Genomic DNA, 17,863 nt, shown 5'->3' on the forward strand with positions numbered 1-17,863 from the left:
CAGTCAGGTATACTCATTTAGATTTTTTTTTTTAAGTGATAGAGAACACTCATTTTAAGGGTCATCTGTCTTTGTGAATATACAAATCACTGACATGCAATTCAATCATATTGCACTAAGGGTTCCCAGTCTTACTGAAACGAATGAACAATCTTTTGTGAAGGATAATTTGGCATAGAAACTACTAAGGTAAGTTAGGGCATCTTAAAATTTTGTACGTGATTAAGTTGAAAGCTCCGGAATCTCTGATGTGAGGCCTGAGAATCCTTTGTTTCTGAAAAGCTTACCAGGTAATGGTGATGATAAGCTCAGTTCGGGACCATGCCCGATAATTCTCAGAGAATTATTATTCACAAAGATTTTCCCAGAATATATAACTTTTCATGATGGTAGTGAGGGATCCATGGGTCTGATTCCATTGTAAAGCAGACGTCAGGCCAAATATTGAAAGATTAAATTAATCTCTGTTCTTTGGCCCAACACACATACATTTGGTATTCTATCCAATCTCTTGTGTTCAGAAAGTTGCAGAATACTGTGTGTGGGCAATAGACTAAGGGATGGTGAGCGAGCACCCTTTCGAGAGAGAGAGAAATACCAGTTAGACTCCTGATCACATTGGAGTACCACTCGACAGTCTACATAGAGCTTCATGTTTTATCCCATGTGGCCCTCAGAAAACCCTGAGTAAATTAGCACAGATGCTGTTTAGTAGCGTCCATGTTTTCCAGATGAGGAAACTGAAACATAGAAGCATTAAGCGGCTTGCCTACATTCATGTGACTACTGTGTTGAAGCTTTTACAAGCTTTCTGATACCAAGCAGGCCTTGCAAGGGAGTGTGAATGTGGGTTGTTACATAAATTCACATTCTTTGTGTCTCATTTATAAACATGCAAGAATTTAGCTCTCAGTTTATGATGAGTGCATTCTGTGAAATATATTTATTTTTCACCCACTCCCTAGTTGAACAGAATTAGTTTGTAGACTCTCAGGGCAGGTTAAAAAAACATTTTTTGAAGGGGGGAGGGTCCTAAGTTTTTTTTGTTTTTTTTTTTTTTGCAGTAGAGTCTTTTGGCTCCCTTTGGATTTCATGAGAAAAACCTTTGTCTAATACATTTCATTAAAGTGGATACTTGTTGTATGAATATATTGTAGATGTATCCAGAGGCCTCTAGTAATGTGCATGCTTTCACTAAAATGAGCTAATGAGCTAGTAAAGGTTACTGATAAACTCTGCCTCAATACAAAATCAGTTTAATAAAAACAGATTTTTAGCATACTTGTACAAGTGACATAAATATTTGTATTTATGTGCTGGTTACACAGAATTTTAATTCCTTGATTTTAAAAAATAAACATCAATAGAGAGTTCATGTTTAGGCATTCTTTCACTTTATATCCTAAAGAATTGAGGAGTGGTGGAAAGATATTGACAGTGTTATTAGATGTAAAAAACACGTAACACAGTAACTGCATATACTCTGATCCCACTATTAAAAAAAATGTATTTGGAAAGAGCCAGCACGTTATCTGGAAGAATGTAATGTACCAACTTATCTCTGGATGGTGCGATCGTGGGTGTTTTATACTTTCTCCCTTTTGTTTTTCTTGCTTTTCTTTTTTAAATTTTTTATAATGAACATGTATAACTTTTTTTAAAAGGAAAAAATTACTTATTAAAAACTTACTTTAATGAGAGACATACAGACTTTTTCTCAACTGCTTTAGTAAACACCCAGGGGAAAAGGAACTTGTAGTTCTTTTGGTATAGCATTGCTTTGTTTCCCTAAGTTAAAAAGCCCTCTCTCATTATGCCATATTAATACCCCTTGAAAACTAGAGAAGTTACCATGTAGATAAGTTAAACACAAATCCCTGTATCAAAATTACCTGGGCAGATTCTTGGACCCCAAAAAGGCAGATTCTTTGGCCCCAGTTCACACCGAATGAATCAAAAATGTTCGGGCCCCAGAAATCTCCATTCTTATTAAGCATCACAAGTGATTCTGATGTGCAGTTACACTTGAGATTCATCCTTCTGCTTGTAGATTTCTCCATGTGTAGCTATCTTATAATGTTATAGTATCTTCTAGGCTCTTTTTTCATCTTCAGAGTTTTTAAGTAACCATACGCCTGCATAATATCCATTTTGTTGTCAGGAACACTAAGAGATTATATGATTCTCTCTAAAATATGAGAGGTAGAAGGAGTTTGGGGGGTATTCACAGAGGGTCTTCTTGTATGACTAAGACCCTCTGTCCATGCTAGGGAGCTCCTGCTGTTTAGGATGGAGACCTGACAGCTGGCCATGAAGAGTCAAGGAAAAGAGTCTTGCATAAAAACAGAGAACCCAGTGATTCTCAGAGCTACTCTCAGAAGGCTACCCCAAACTTAAGTTTCCTAAAGAATAACTCACTTTTTTCTTTTTACTTCTCTCCCAGTCAGAACAATGGGTTATCTTAAGAAATCACGAAATCAGCGTCTTGTGTTCTGAGTAGTACATTCTTTTGAAGAAGTCATTATGTGAAAGAATTCACACCATGAATGTGTTTATTTTGAATGTGTGCCATCGTGCAGGAGGTACAGTGCAGCTATCCTTGGTTTCCTGTTGATTGAAATAATTTGCAGCAAGTCAGTGCTAAGTATAAACTCAGCAAGACACATCTTCTTGCTGAATTGGCCTGGAATGGTAGTTCTCAAATATATTGTGCATCAGAAGCTCCTGGAGGGCTTATTAATGCACAGGTTGCTGGGGCCACTGCCAGATTTCTAATTCATTAAGTCTGGGGCCGGGCCTGTGAATATGCATTTCTTTATTTCTTCATTTATTTTTTATTTTTTTTTGGAGACAGACTCTGTTGCCCAGGCTGAAGTGCAGTGGCACGACCTCAGCTCACTGCAACCTCTGCCTCCCAGGTTCAAGCAATTCTTCTCCCTCAGCCTCCCAAGTAGCTGGGACTACATGTGCGTGCCACCACACCTGGCTAATTTTTGTATTTTTAGTAGAGACAGGGTTTCACCATATTGGCCAGGCTGGTCTCAAACTCCTGACCTCGTGATCCACCCACCTCGGCCTTCCAAAGTGCTGGGATTACAGGCATAAAGCACTGCACCCGGTCAAATATGCATTTCTAGTAAGTTTTCAGGTGTTGCATCGGCTGCTGCTGTAGGGACCAGACTTTGAGAACCACTGACCTAGAAGATACATCTCAGTAACCAGGACTATGATCACATGTACAACCTGATTCTTAACTCACAATTTAATATGGCCTCCTGGAACTCTGAGTAGATACTACTAAGAGAGGATATCTCTTTTGTAATTGAGTGTTAGGCCATCAAAATGGGTTGGCTGTGTCCCCACCCAAATCTCATCTTGAATTGTAGTTCCCATAATCCCCATGTGTTGTGGGAGGGGCCCAGTGGGAGGTGATTGAATCATGAGGGCACTTACCTGCCATGCTGCTGTTCTTGTGATAGTGAGTGAGTTCTCATGAAATCTGATGGTTTTATAAGAGGCTTTTCCCCCTTTTGCTCGGCACTTCTCCTTGCTATTGCCGTGTGAGGAAGGATACGTTTGCTTTCCCTTCCGCCATGATTGTAAGTTTCCTGAGGCCTCCCCAACCATGCCGAACTGTGAATCAATTAAACCTCTTTCCTTTATAAATTACCCAGTCTTGGGGATGTCTTTATTAGCAGTGTGAGAATGGACTAATACAGCCACATTTTCCCTTTTTTTGACATTTATCTCTGCTTTTCATGAAATAAAACTTTTTGGCACTTTTTTTTTTCTTTTAGACCTCCCTAGTGAAATGAGGTGCCAGTGGTGTTTCTCTCTAAGGGTTAATATGAATTAAGGCAAACTTGGTGAAGGTTTGTGTTTTCCATTCAGGCATCACAGCTCCCCTTGCATACCTTGACATTGTCACCATTCCCAATGCAGGTCCATGCTAGGCCACTCGATAGACTAGGTTCCATCCCACTTCCACAGCTTCCTCTGGCATTTGTATCCCCACCCTGACATGGGTTATACCTAAGGTTACACATGTTTCTCTAAAGGGCATTCGCATTTAATAGTAACCCTTAAATACTTCAAAGACTGAAGGCATGACTTCTAAGGCTAGAGTGAGATGCTTTGCAGGAAGGGTCTGTCCCTTGCCCCAGTACTCTTAAGGTTAGCCTTAGGATCCTTCGCCTAGTATGCAGCTGTCAGGAGACTGTCAATTCTAATGAAAAGCAAGCTTCAGAACTTTCTGGAATATATGTCCTGTTGACCACTGCCTGGGATATCCCAGAGCCTTGATTGAGTGTCTGGAACATAGTGTTCATTGAGAGACAGGGGGCTTTGGCCAGAAAAGCCATTCACTGTTTTCTAGAGGAGATCAGTTTAAGAATGTACTTTCCACTGGCATGGAAGCTTTTTGGGGGTGGGGTGGGGTTGGAAAGGGACTGGGCCTTGACCTGGAAAGGAGATGACCTTTAGGGTTCCATGGACTCACCCTCTCTTCTCTTCCTCTCTCCTCCCTTCTTGTTTTCACTGCTCCCCTCCCCTTCCTTTCCCTCTCCTCTTCCTCACATGGCAGACTTTTGCTGCTGCATTGTACCCTGAGGTGGCTCTAGAGACACTTGTGTCCCTGAAACACCATAAGTTGGGGAATGGGGAGTGCAGTCTTGTTGGAAGATGGTTTAGGAGCTTATCTCAGAGTTGCTCCTCTTGCATCATCACCGCTCCCCTTCCTGTTCTTCGTCATGCTCAGAGCCTCTGGCCTCTGTGCTGTTGCAAGGTCATTCCTGCCTCTGAGTGAGACTTGCTTCCCCCCACCTTGCCTGGCTTGCTCCTTTTCCTTTAGGTCTGTGCAGAAGGTATCCTCCCTCCAAAAGACCTTATCCAAAGTGGTCCACCAGCCGTGCCTATCCCCCTCTCCTCATTAAGCTAGTTTTTTCTTCCTAGCTCTTATCACTACCCGAAATTATTGTTTCTAAGTTTATTTATGTATTTGTCTCTCTCCTGAACTATAGGGGTGAGAGTAGGAACTTTTTCTAATTCACTTCTGTGTCTCCAGCTCCCTAAGATCATTGCCTGGCAAATAGTAACTGTGCAATAAATATTTGTTGCATGAGAGTGAAAGTGAGGCAAGCACATTGCTTTTGTCTGGAGTAGTGTATTACTAGGGTAGCTTTGGGGAATGATGGAGATTATGAAGGGGCTACATCCTTCCCATCCCTAACCCTTTCCTGCTGCCTCCATTTACTGGAATATGCTACACTTGAACTATAGGATAAGGCCAGGGTGTAGCTGAGGAAGGCTGCCTTATTTGGCAGTCTTGTAGGGAATTTGTTTGCTTGGATCCGATTCCGGTGGAGTCACCCAAAGGTCTTGTTCCATCTGAAAAACTACATTTGAGACCAACCTTGGTCTTGGTTGGCAAGGCCCTTGCATCAGCTGATGGAATTCTAAGCTGAAAACATCATCTGTCTCTATCATTTAGCACTGATGAGAAACCAGTGCTTGAGAGATCACAAGGCCCAGCAATCTCATTTTTTAGTCATCTCTCATGCTTGCCCTGAGTGAGGGTGGTGGTGAGGTGGGACAGGGAGGACAGGTACGGGAAAATGCCAGACAAGATGGGCAACCCTGGCAGCTTGCAGTCCTTCCAAGGGAATATCCTCAACTCTAGTGCTTTGAACACCAGAATGATGTTAATCAGGGGATTTTTTGTATCAGCATTGTCAACATTTACATTCACTTTACACATTGGATTTGCATCTGAAAAGACCAACTATAATCAACATTTAAGGGATAACACTCAAATTTGCATCTGATTGAACAGACATGTTAAGTAATTTTAGCCCCGCTGTTGCTAGGAAACCAATTAATAATGCTCCACATTTCATTAAAAACCGGGTTCTATCTTTGCTTTCATTTAACTTCACAATTCAGCTGCTTGTGCTGCACTTTTTCCCCCTCGGTAAATTGTGACAGATAAATTATCGTTTTACTACATTTATTTCTGTGATTACAATTGTTAGTCATATCTGTCAATACAACTTCAAAGCTTTTAAAAAATGCTTTGGGGGGAAAACTGAATTTTAACTGTTAATCATTTTTTTCCCTTTATAGCTTATTTGGGTCTTAAATAATATTTTTGTGAAGGTCTTCCAAATTGTGGGTTAACAAAAAAAAAAAAAAGCTATCTTCCCTGTTCCATAATTGCACCTTCTCAGTGTGGTGACTAATAATTAGAATATTAGGCACTATTCAGAAAGTGACAGCTGATTAAGCATTCAGCTGCATTTTATTTTTCTCTGCTTTCCATGGTTTGTAGGCTAGATCAGGTTCTGTCCTTTATGCAGTACGATTAAAATTTTTATGACTTTATTTTACATAATAGACCCTGCTCTTATAAAGAGAAAGTACATTTCTTAGCTACTATAATGCCTCTTTGAGCCAGTCAACTGGGTAGTTGCATTTAAACAGTAATGGCATTGTACAGTTTAGCATTTTGTAGTATTGATCTGATCAAAATGCTCATTAAAAAGCAAAATTAGTTCCTATTCACATCTGTTCCACAGCATTTCAGTCACTTTATTTAAATGTGTCTGATTCTTCAACTTAGTTATAGTGGTGATCTCCCCCCTTTTCTAAGGGCTAAGAAAAGCAAAATGGAATCTGCTTTCATATTTTATACTCCACTTTGGTCTTTTGAACTGAAGGTAAAGTGCAAAGGACATAGACTTTGGAAGCACATGGCCCTGCAGTCAAGTTCTGGCTCAGCCCCCTCTTTGGCCTGAGCCTCAGTGTCCTTATTGGTCAAATGAAGATGAAAGGATGGCACTGGGGAGAAGATGACACCCAGGATGGTGAAGAGTGGGGTGGGCAGCAGATACTTGGAACCTCTTCCTTCCCTTTCTCTCGAGAACCGCTTGGGCTGCCACAGCACACAGTATCACAGGCCAGTTGGCATTAAGAGTAGAAATGTATTTTTCTCACAGCTTTGGACACTATAAGTCCAGGAGCAAGGTGCTGACAGGATTGGTCTCCTCCGAGGCCTCTCTGCATGGCTTGCAGATGGCCGCCCCCTCGCTGTGTCCTCACGGGGTCTTTCCTCTGTGCGTGCACACTCCTGGGGTCTCTCTGTGTGTCCTGCTCTCCTCTTATTAATCAGATTGGATTAGGGCCCACCTTAATGGCCTCATTTTAACTTAATTTCCTTTTTAAAGGCCCTATCTCCAAATAGTTACTTTCTGAGGCACTGGGGGTTAAGACTTTAATATATGAATTTTGGAAGGACACAAGTCAGCCCCAAATAGGGACTGACCGAGATGCTGCACGTGGCACGTTGTGTCTCCTTTTCACTCAGTTTTGTTCTTTCTCAGCAGTCAAAACAGCTGAAACATCAACAGAAGAGCCAGGAAATGGGGTTTCTTGGTTGTGACATTTCTGGTTAGGTTAGAATTGATCAGAAACAGTAATATTACCTACCCCCTTGATTTTTGGTTAGTATTTCTACCTTTTTGGATCTGTTCTATGGCCACTTTTTCCTGACCTTAGTAAGAGTCATCAATCTCAGAATTTTAAGACCCTTATTTCCACCTTCCATCATTGCTATAGATGTGTATGTACAAGGTACAGGTGATAGGGATACATGTCCATTTCCATTTTTAAATGAATTCTGGGAAAGTGTTTGCCTCTTGACGTGGCTGGCAGGGGCCAGGCTTTGTGGCCAGCACACAATGGGCAATTAGAATATAATGACACAGACGCTATCGAGAAGGTCATTCGTTCATTGAGCTCATCTTTCCTGAGTGCCTACTATGTGCTACTGTGCTGGTCACTGGAGTTAATGATAGATAAAAATAGTCATGGTCCCTACTCTTACGGAGCTTACAGTCTAGTGGGGAAATAGACTTTAATCAGGTCATATCACGGTTCTACCAGTACAGCTCTGATAAGTGCAGGAAAGGAAAAGCATGGGCTGCTGTGAGGGTGAATAATGTTGAGGGGTTAGGGAAGGCTTTGCTGGTTGAACTGAGATCTGAAAAAGATGAGACTTACTTCGATGAAGGGGTGAGTGGTCGGGGTTGAGGTGCTGGGGGTGGTCATGATTCGGAGTACAGGGAGGAACATTTCTCAAGAGCAAACTGCATGTGCACAGGCCCTGAGACAGAAAGCAACTTAACATGGAAGCAATGAAGAAAAGGGCAGTGTAGCTAGAGGAGAGAGGGAGGGTGGGGCATGCAGGGTGACGTAGCTGGAAAGTCTCCTGGGAAGGCCGAGGGAGTTGGAAAAAACTTCCCAGGGAGGTGACATCTTTGTCTTTAAGGATAAATAGAACTGATTGCTGCTGGTAGAAAAGAGGGAGAGGCATCTTTAGATAGGATATCAGCATCTTGGTGTGTTCAGGAAATAATGAGAATTTCATTGAGGCTGAAATGTCACTTACGTGAAGGAACCCATCATTCCAGTTAATGGAATTTTATACCTCTGTGCGTTCTGGCTAACTAGAGGCTCACTAGATTTTCCAAATTAGGACGTATCTCCCTATAACTATGGAGGGGCTCATTACATAGAGAATGAATGAATGAACACATGAGTGCTGCATCCCTGCTTGAGTGGTGTTGGTTGGTGTTCCGGGATTGCCCTAACCTTACAAGCAATGATACGTTAATATTTCATCTGTTCAGGTCTGGTGGATTGATGGAAGGCAGGCCGCATTGACATCTCAGGCCCAGGTGGTTCCTCAGCCACTGTTATCTCCTCCTCCACAGATCTGGGCCTGGAGAACCCCTTAAATCCTGCTTGGTGCCCCAGCCTCACCCTAGTTGCCTGAACCAATTTCAACTCAAGCCAGGAGGTGCCCGAAAGAGCTCCAGCCCTGTGGTCTGGGTCAGCAGTTACTGTTAGGCTGACCTGGGTCATGGTGGCTGGGTTGTGGAAAACAAGGTTCAGATGTTCACATAAGCTGAGCTACAGAGCATGTTCCAGACATGGTGGGAGGCTGGATTGGATGGAAGATGCCCGTCCTGTTTGCAGGGGAGGAAGGGGAGGAAAAACTGAAACATGAGTTTGGGAGCGCATTAGAGAAGACTCTCTGGCAGCTGTATCACTGATGGCAGGACTTGTATGTATTTGGTTTTGGCTCAGACATGAATTCTTATTTCTTTCCCCCAAGAAACTAAAATCAGATAGAAGATTTAAAATTGGAGCTTAGAATGGTATGTTTCTCCTGCTTTTAACAATTCATTTAAACAGAAATAAACAAGGCCACTTGCTGGCTGCTGCTAGGTAGAAAGTCTGTATACTTCAAAGATTTTCATAAATGCAAGGAATATTCTTTGATCTTGAAAACTTTTCTTTCTATGTGAACATTGGCACCAAACTATCCTCTAGGTGTGATGGCAGCTTGGGAGAGAACTTTTGTCAGCTTCCAAGATTATGGGATTCAGCTAAACCAAAAGACTGGGACATTGAAGGGTGATTATAAAATGCGGGTGCAGATTATGGTGAATAATGGGAAAGCTGTGTAAAACAACACCTGAAGGGTGTCTAACTTGGTCAACATGGACTTCATAATCTATGCCCAATTAAGTACTATCACTTTTTCTAGGCCTCACAGAGACATGTACAAACATATGAGACATTCTTATCTACATTGGTCACATGTATGCAACTATGCCTCTGTTAAATTTGACTTTCACTATTAGGGGATTCAGGAAACATTATTGAGGACCAATTGTCATTTCAGTGAGCACAAGGGTGGGATGAAAATAGGATCACACATTTCCCCCTTGAGTGTCATATGAATAGTGGAGAGGAAATCACATGGATACAGAAATGGAGCTCATGTTAAAAATCTTATAGCAGGATACACCATGCTACATCTCACAGCTTTGTAGATGATTCCTGGACTCTACCAGCCTGTTTCAAATTGAATGTCTCATATGATTATTCTTACTTTGCGCTTGTAGATCCTTTTAATTGTAGTCCCATTCTACCTCTAGCTGAGGGTAACAGCTACCTCCCTTAGAGAGCTCTCTGGCTTCCAGCAGGGGCAGCTCACTGGCCAGAGGGGAGGGTAAAGCATTGATATGGCAGAATAAGGGAACCTCCGGATTTTTTTTTCTTTTCCTTTTTTTTTTTTTTTTTTTTTTTTTGAGACAGTCTCCTGTTGTGCAGTGGTGTGATCTCAGCTCACTGCAATCTCTGCCTCCCAGATTCAAAGGGTTCTTCAGCCTCAGCCTCCTGAGTAGCTGAGATTACAGGCATGCGCCACCATGCATGGCTAATATTTGTATTTTTAGTGGAGATGGGGTTTAGCCATGTTGGCCAGGCTGGTCTTGAACTCCTGACCTCAAGTGATCCACCCGCCTTGGCCTCCCAAAGTGCTGGGATTACAGGTGTGAGCCACCATGCCCAGTGGAACCCCTGGATTTCAAGGCGTGGGGGTAATATCCGGGCCTAGGGTTTAGTTCTGGTAGGTATCTGGGCTTAGGGTTTAGTTTATTAGCATCGTCTAGGTCCCAGGCAAATGCACGGAGTGGGGGATTGAAAAGAGAGTAGCAGGGCAGAGCTGAGCAAATTTCCCACTTGGGGTGGCTTCCCAGCTTAGTTAGGCCTCATCTGGGGAGAAGCTCCAAACAATTCATCAGACAGCTTGAGAGTCCCTGCGTGAATTCCAGAGTTAAATGAAAATCCCAGCTACTTGGGAGGCTGAGGCAGGAGAATCACTTGAAGAGGCGGAGGTTGTGGTGAGCCAAGATCGCACCGTTGCACTCCAGCCTGGCAACAGAGCGAGATTCTGTCAAAAAAAAGAACTGTGTGTGACTAGTGGTTCAGACATCTTCCTTCCTCTACCCCTAGGGACAAAGGGAAGGATGCCTGCTAGACTTCCTTCATATTTCTATTCACTTCTTTTTAGTATTTGATATTACAGTTTAGCTTCTCTGTGTCTCAAGTTCCTCAAGCAATAATATGGCTGTGATGAACAGGGGTCAGAAGTTTCCTTTGGCTGTAGTGTTCAGTGATCATGGCATTCTAGGGAGTGCAAAGAAGAGAATAAGCATCCAATCCTCTAAGACCTTTACTCTAATTAGGGAGTTTCATTAAACCCCTGAAAACCTTAATTAAAAAAAAAACCCACCAAACAAATGAAAACTCTAAGTACTTTTGCAAGATAAGATAAGCGCTGTTGCAAGACAGAGAGGAATTAATGGCCCCTGATGTGGGCTTGGGTACCTACGAGAGTCTTTGTGGAGGCTAGAGGGGTTGGATTGCATATTTTAGGATGGCAGGGTTAGAGGGAACAGAAAAGACTACATCTGTCTTGCTGACTGCTGGATCTAACACATGGTAGGGGCTTGTTAGGCATCACTGAATGTATCAGTACAGTAGAATATAACTGCTGATACAGATACATGTATAGGTAATGTTTACAGTTATGTAGGGGACTAGTGGGGTAAGGTGCAGGAGAAAACGGGTTAAGACAAGATTAAGCAAGAGTTTTTATCAGTTAATTGATATGTCCCAAATGCCAAGAATAGCGTCTGGCACGTAGTGCATATTCAGTGAATATCTGTTGAGTTAATGAAATGATTAATGGCATAATTTGGGGCTGTCATGTAAGTAGTAGGGGGAAGCATGAAAGGTTTTTGAGAAAGTACCATTTAGGAAAGGTCCATGGCAGCCATGTGGAGAGCCGATTGTAAATGGAGGAATGAAGAAGCAAATTAAGAGATTATTTCATAAAGTGGGCACAGGGTCATGAGGAGGGTCTGAAATAGATGAGTGGCATTGGAAACAAAAAGGACGGGCAGGATGGAGACATCACAAAAACAGACTTGCTGAATGGTTATAGTAGGTGTCAAGGGAAGGTTGAGTCAGAAGATGCCTGCAGTCTGAGGTGCTAAGGAGTCCAGATAAGTTGGAAAATGATCATATGATTGGCACAGAGGAAACAAAGTAGGGTTTTGTTGGAGGGGAGGGGCAGCGTGTATTAATGGTTAGTTTTAGATACTTAGATATGATATAAGGGCAAATCATCTCCATTAGGCAGTTACTTGCAAGCTGAAAAAAGGTTGAAATTCAGGAGCATCCTCTCAGGGCTGGAGATCAGGTTTGTGAGTAATGGTCTGCAGGTTGCCATGGGAAGCAGGAGCTTCTTGAGGGTGGGAGTGGGTAGGGAGACCGGGGGCTGCCTGGGGAGCAGCATGGCCACTGCCTCTTGGTTCACAGAGCTGTTGGCTTCCAGTTCAACTGTTTCTTTGAACAGCACAGAGGTCTTAGGAGCCATACTTTGTTCATGTCTAGGGAGCTTTCATTCCAAGGGATTCTCCCTGCTCTCTTCCCCAGCATTGCCTTTATTTCTTATGTAGGGGCATTTTGTTGTCATAGCTATTTATCTGGTAAGATCATCTGCTATGTGAAAGTTTTATAATTTGTGTCTAATGAATGAGCATCCTCTGCAGGAACAGAGCCCTCTGCTGTTTTTGAAGGATATGCTGCTCATGACTCTGTGTGTGTGTGTGTGTGTGTGTGTGTGTGTAAAACTCTTTTAGAAATAGATCTCCAACAACTAATCTCACAACCTCAAATGACAGAGTAATGTGTATGTTATGGATTGAATAAAAACTTGAAGAATGTTAATATGGAAAATTAGAATTAGTAATGAAATACAAAGTCATTTGCCATAGAATACTGTAGCTTTCACATTTTTACTTTAAAAATTCCAGTTTACGAGAAATTTTCAAATAGAAATAATTGGGAACGTTAGATCCTTGTTAAAAAATAGTCTTTTTTTTTTTCTTTTGAGACAGAGTCTCACTTTGTTGCCCTGGCGCAATCTTGGCCCACTGCAACCTCTAATTCCCGGGTTCAAGCGATTCTCCTGCCTCAGCTTCCTGAGTAGCTGGGACTACAGGTGCCCACCACCATGCCCGGCTAATTTTTGTATTTTTAGTAGAGGCGGGGCTTCACCATATTGGCGAGGCTGGTCTTGAACTCCTGACCTTGTGATCCACCTGCCTTGGCCTCCCAAAGTGCTGGCATTACAGGTGTGAGCCACCATGCCTGGCCAAAAACATTCTTTTTGTGCTCCTCTTGGCAGCACATATGCAAAAATAGGAAAGATACAGAAAAGATTAACATGGCCCGTATGCAAGGATGACACACACATTTATGAAGCATTTTATATTTTTATCCTTATGAAACACTCAAAGAAATGTCATTTACCACTTTTCTAGCTGAGGTGGACCAGACATTTTCAGATTTGCCTGTGTTCCCTGTCCTGTTTTTGTTGTAATCTTTTTTGAATACCGCACACACTGGTGTTCATATAAAATAAACTTGAGTAAACCAGAATTCTGTGGGTTTTGCCAGACTTTAATTGTGTCGTATTGCTTGCTTTTTAAACAAATTAATTGTGAAAAATAATTTAGCGACCTCCCAGTTGTAAACTTCTAAATTGCAGTTTGTACCTGTATATCTCTTCAAGTCAAGCATCTGCTCAAAAGATATTGTTGATGATGTGATAAATGCAGTTTCATGAAACTTGGCAGTTCCCATAAATAATTGAATAACATAGGTTGTATTTACCTCTGTAGTGTCTAGACTAGAGAATTAGAACCATGAGTTTATAAAAATCTAGGTTGCTGTCTACACACAAATAGAATAGTATTTAAAATTGTGTTTTCCATGGGATAATGATGAGATTTTTATTGGGCCAAGTGGGTAGCTATCTGGAGAAAGGTGAGGTTGGTTCCATGCCTCATACCATTCAGATAAACTCCAACTTGATCAATTAATTTTATGTGATGACCAGTGTCATATTCAACAGAGTTATGACAAAGAAAGAAAGGAAGGAGAAATCAGAAAGGCAATTCAGCAAATGTCTAGTCTACCTCAGTTCGAAAAAAGTGAAAAATGATATTTTTAAGAAGGATTTCAATATACAAATATATATTTGTATCTGCATAAAATGCTGAGAAACTGGAAGACATTCCTTTATAACCTTGAAGTAAGAAGGACTTTTTAACCATGACTCAAAATCCAGCAGCCGTTAAAAAAAATTGATAAATTTGACTAAATTCAAATAAAGTGTTTTTACCTGATTAAAAAAATGCCATAAGCAAATTCAAATGACAATCAGAGAAGAAACTATTTGCAGTGGACAGTTAACCTCCATATAAAGAGTTTCTACAAATGAATAAGAAAATGACTTTCTTATTCATTGAAGGCCAAGGCGGGTGGATCATCTGAGGTCAGGAGTTCGAGACCAGTCTGGACAACATGGTAAAACCCTGTCTCTACTAAAAATACAAAAATTAGCTGGGTGTGGTGGTGCATGCCTGTAATCCCAGCTACTTGGGAGGCTGGGGCAGGAGAATTGCTTGAACCTGGGAAGTGGAGGTTGCAGTGAGCTGAGGTCACGCCACTGCATTCCAGCTTGGGCAACAGAGTGAGACTCTGTCTCAAAAGAAAAAAGAAAAAGAAAATGACTTGGAATACCAATAGCCTAGGCAAAGGATATGAACAGATTATCCTCAGAATAAGAAAAACATTGTCTTGGCCAGATGTGGTGGTTCACACCTGTAATCCCAGCACTTTGGGAGCTTGAGGTAGGTGGATCACGAGGTCAGGAGTTCGAGTTCGAGACCAGCCTGGCCAACATGGTGAAACCCCGTCTCTACTAAAGATACAAAAAATTAGCCAGGCATAGGGGCACGTGCCTGTAATCCCAGCTACTCAGAGGCTGAGGCAGGAGAATTGCTTGAACTGGGGAGGTGGAGGTTGCAGTGAGCCAAGATCGCACCATTGCACTCCAGCCTGGGTGACAGGGCGAGACTCTGTCTCAAAAAAAAAAAAAAGAGAAAGAAATACACTGTTTTCAAACCTACCAAAAGATCTTCAGCCTTACACATAATAAGAGAATCACAAACTTAAACTATGCTGAAGTAGCACTTTTAACTTTATCAGATTGGCAAAAATTCTACAGTGTGACACTTAGACATTGTTGACCAGTTGTGGAAACATCAGCACTGTACTTCTGAGAGTACAGAATGGCATAACCTTCATGAAGGCCAGTTCGGCCAGTTTTCATCTATCAAGATTACAAATACAATTACCCTTTGACCCAGCAGTCTGGCTCTGGCAATTTCTCCTGCAGATACATCTGAATACATATGCGGTGACCTATAGAGTAGGTGTCTCATTAGACCATTGTTTATAATAGAAAAGACTGGAAGCAATTCAAGTATCCACTGGTGAAAGACTGATTAAATAAACTATGATCCACCTTTACAATGGAATATTGTGCAGCATTTTAAAGAGAGCATGGAAACTCTTCATACTTTGATATGGAAAGACCTCCAAGATATGTTATTAAATGGAAAAAAAACCCACCAAAGTATAGAACCATATATAGTATGCTCCCTTTGATGTAGAAAGGAGACAAAAAATGAGTCTATAGTCATATCTGCTTGAATCCGCATGAAGAAACATTGAAAGGATAAACAAACAAAAGGAGCTCAATAAACGTGGTTACTTTTAGTGGGTGGGTGGGGGATAGCGTGGATAAGGATGTGGTGAGCAGGAAGAGGCAGGGGGCAATACTCTTCATTGTGTACTCTGTTGTAGTATTTTTATATTTGAAGCCTGTAAAGTATTACCTATTCAAAACAAAAAATAAGTTACATGTCTTTACAGCTGTATTTCAGTGCCAGTTCAACATATGTCCAAGGGCCAGAAATACCTTCCCAGAGCTTTATCATTTCTTGTTGGTACTGTTGACTACAGCCTCCTAAGTGGGTCTTACATTAGCTGTAGTGGTTTATCTACAGTTGTGCTGTCCATTATGGTAGTCACTGGCCACATCTGGCTTTTGAGCACTTGAAATGTGGCTAGTCTAAATTGAGATGTGCTGTACTGTGCCTGATTTAGAAGACTTAGTATGAAAAAAAGAATGTAAGCTATCTCATTTATAATTTTAAAACTCTTGATTACATGGTGAAAGATAGTAGTTTGGGTTTGAGGGGTTAAAGCATATTATTAAATTAATTTCACTTGTCTTTTCTTACCTTAAATGTGGCTGCTAGGAAATTTAAAATTACATATGTGGCTTGGCCCTGTGGTTGGCATTTTACTTCTTTTGTGCAGCCCTGATGTAGCCTCCTATCCACAGTCAGCATGTCTGCCAGAATTACTTAAAAACAACAAAACCTACATGTGTCATTTCACTGCTTTAAAACCTCTTGCCTCCTACATGCCTACAGAGACCCTTTGTAAATAGTCTCTGAGACCCTTCCTTTACCCATTCCCCACTTCCCTCCACATACAAACGCTGCTTCTCTTTACTCCCTGGACTGCAGGCCTCTTGATAAATTTGAGTCTCTGAACACGCTGTTCTTTCTGTTTGGAATGTCCTTTTGCCTCCATTTTGTTGCCCAGAAAATTCCTACTCATCTATAAACCCCATTCACGTGGCCCCTTTTTTTGATGAGGCATCCCTAGTTCCCCTGTCCCATTTTGTTATAGCATCTAGTAGACTTCTGTATTCTCACACTCATCCTCAGTACCACGGTTGTCCCCTGAAAGGTATTGTCTCCCTCACCAGACTGGGAGCACTTCAAGGGCAGAACCCATGTCATGTTCCTTTTTGTATTTCCAGACCTGAAACTGCCAGTAAATAAACCCTAAAAGTAGAAAGAAAGAAAAAAACCCTAAAAAGAAGTTGGTTGTATTTGGTCGAGAGTACACCATGCCCAATTTGCCTTGATGATGCTTCTGTTTGTCTAATCTATATATTGAGGAAAGCAGGCTCCAACCTGTCAGCCTTCCTTGGTTAAGAATAGGCCTCTTTGGAGTGTTCTAGCTTTGCACAAGCCAGCCTCCCTGCAAGCAGAAGATTACAAACTGCAGAGATGTCAGTAGCACCAAACCCGCAGTGAGTTCTAGTTTTCAGGGCTGTGTTCAGACTGGAAGATGGGAATTATCTGTGTTCTGTTCAGAGAGCAGAATTATCCAGGCTGGCCAGGTGCCTGCGTTTGCAGAAGGTAAAAGTAGCAGGTGGTTGCCGGAAGGTGAAAGCATCGGTGGAGCATGGCCAGCTCCAAGGAGGCGGTGAGCTGGAATAATGACGTTCTCCACAGTCTGATCTGTGGGATCTTACTTCGGTTACCAACTCCATGGAAAGTTATTCTTGCTTGTTAATATTCCCATTGTCCTTCTCTTCTGTTGCGTTAAGCTTTTGTTCTAAAGAGAAATGAAGAATAGTAAACAATACCCAAGATATGTGGAGCAAAGATTTTTGGAAGGAAAAATTAGAATTTTGCAAGAAACTTCTCTCTTTAGCAAAGTAAACTGAAAGGGCCTGTGTTTACCCCCCAAGATTTTAGAAGCATTTTTGCCATTGTTCAGAATCTACTTATTTCATATATAGAGATCCGGTTATTTTCATCAGGTAAAGCTTCCTGTGCAGCTCTCATAATCAGCTGAATGAGGAGCTCTTTCTTTAGCAAAATTTTGAGAGCTAGTAGTGTAGTAGAAAGTACAGTATCTTCAGTGGCTAGAAAAACCAGTTTGAACCTAGGACTGTCACTACCTAGTGGTGTGGACTTCGCAAGTTACTTCACATCTCTAAGCCTCATTATTGAGTAAAATGAGGCTTAAACACATCCTAAGTTATAGGCATTACAAGAGGTGAATGAGTGCAGGGGCCTAGCACTGTGCCTGGTCCATAGTAGGTTTTGGTAAATAGGAGTTATAGCTCCAATATGAATACAGATGCTCTTTTGCAGGTATCTGGTGTTGAATAACCAGGTGAGAACGCCCAAGGCCAGAGAGGAGCATGTCCTTTCATAGTGGGCACACT

The 17,863-nt window shown here is 41.7% G+C and overlaps 1 protein-coding gene and 1 non-coding gene across 2 annotated transcripts in view; both read left to right on the plus strand.

The window, feature by feature from the left end:
- JAZF1 (JAZF zinc finger 1) overlaps nt 1-17,863 on the plus strand; it is a 352,445-nt gene that overhangs the window by 49,691 nt on the left and 284,891 nt on the right. The window lies entirely within an intron of this gene.
- LOC115831114 lies at nt 13,087-13,193 on the plus strand. Its single transcript, XR_004026648.1, has one exon. It is a non-coding gene; the product is annotated as a U6 spliceosomal RNA (small nuclear RNA).

The sequence above is a fragment of the Nomascus leucogenys genome, chromosome 17, assembly GCF_006542625.1.
Source record: "Nomascus leucogenys isolate Asia chromosome 17, Asia_NLE_v1, whole genome shotgun sequence".
Taxonomy (NCBI): Eukaryota; Metazoa; Chordata; class Mammalia; order Primates; family Hylobatidae; genus Nomascus; species Nomascus leucogenys.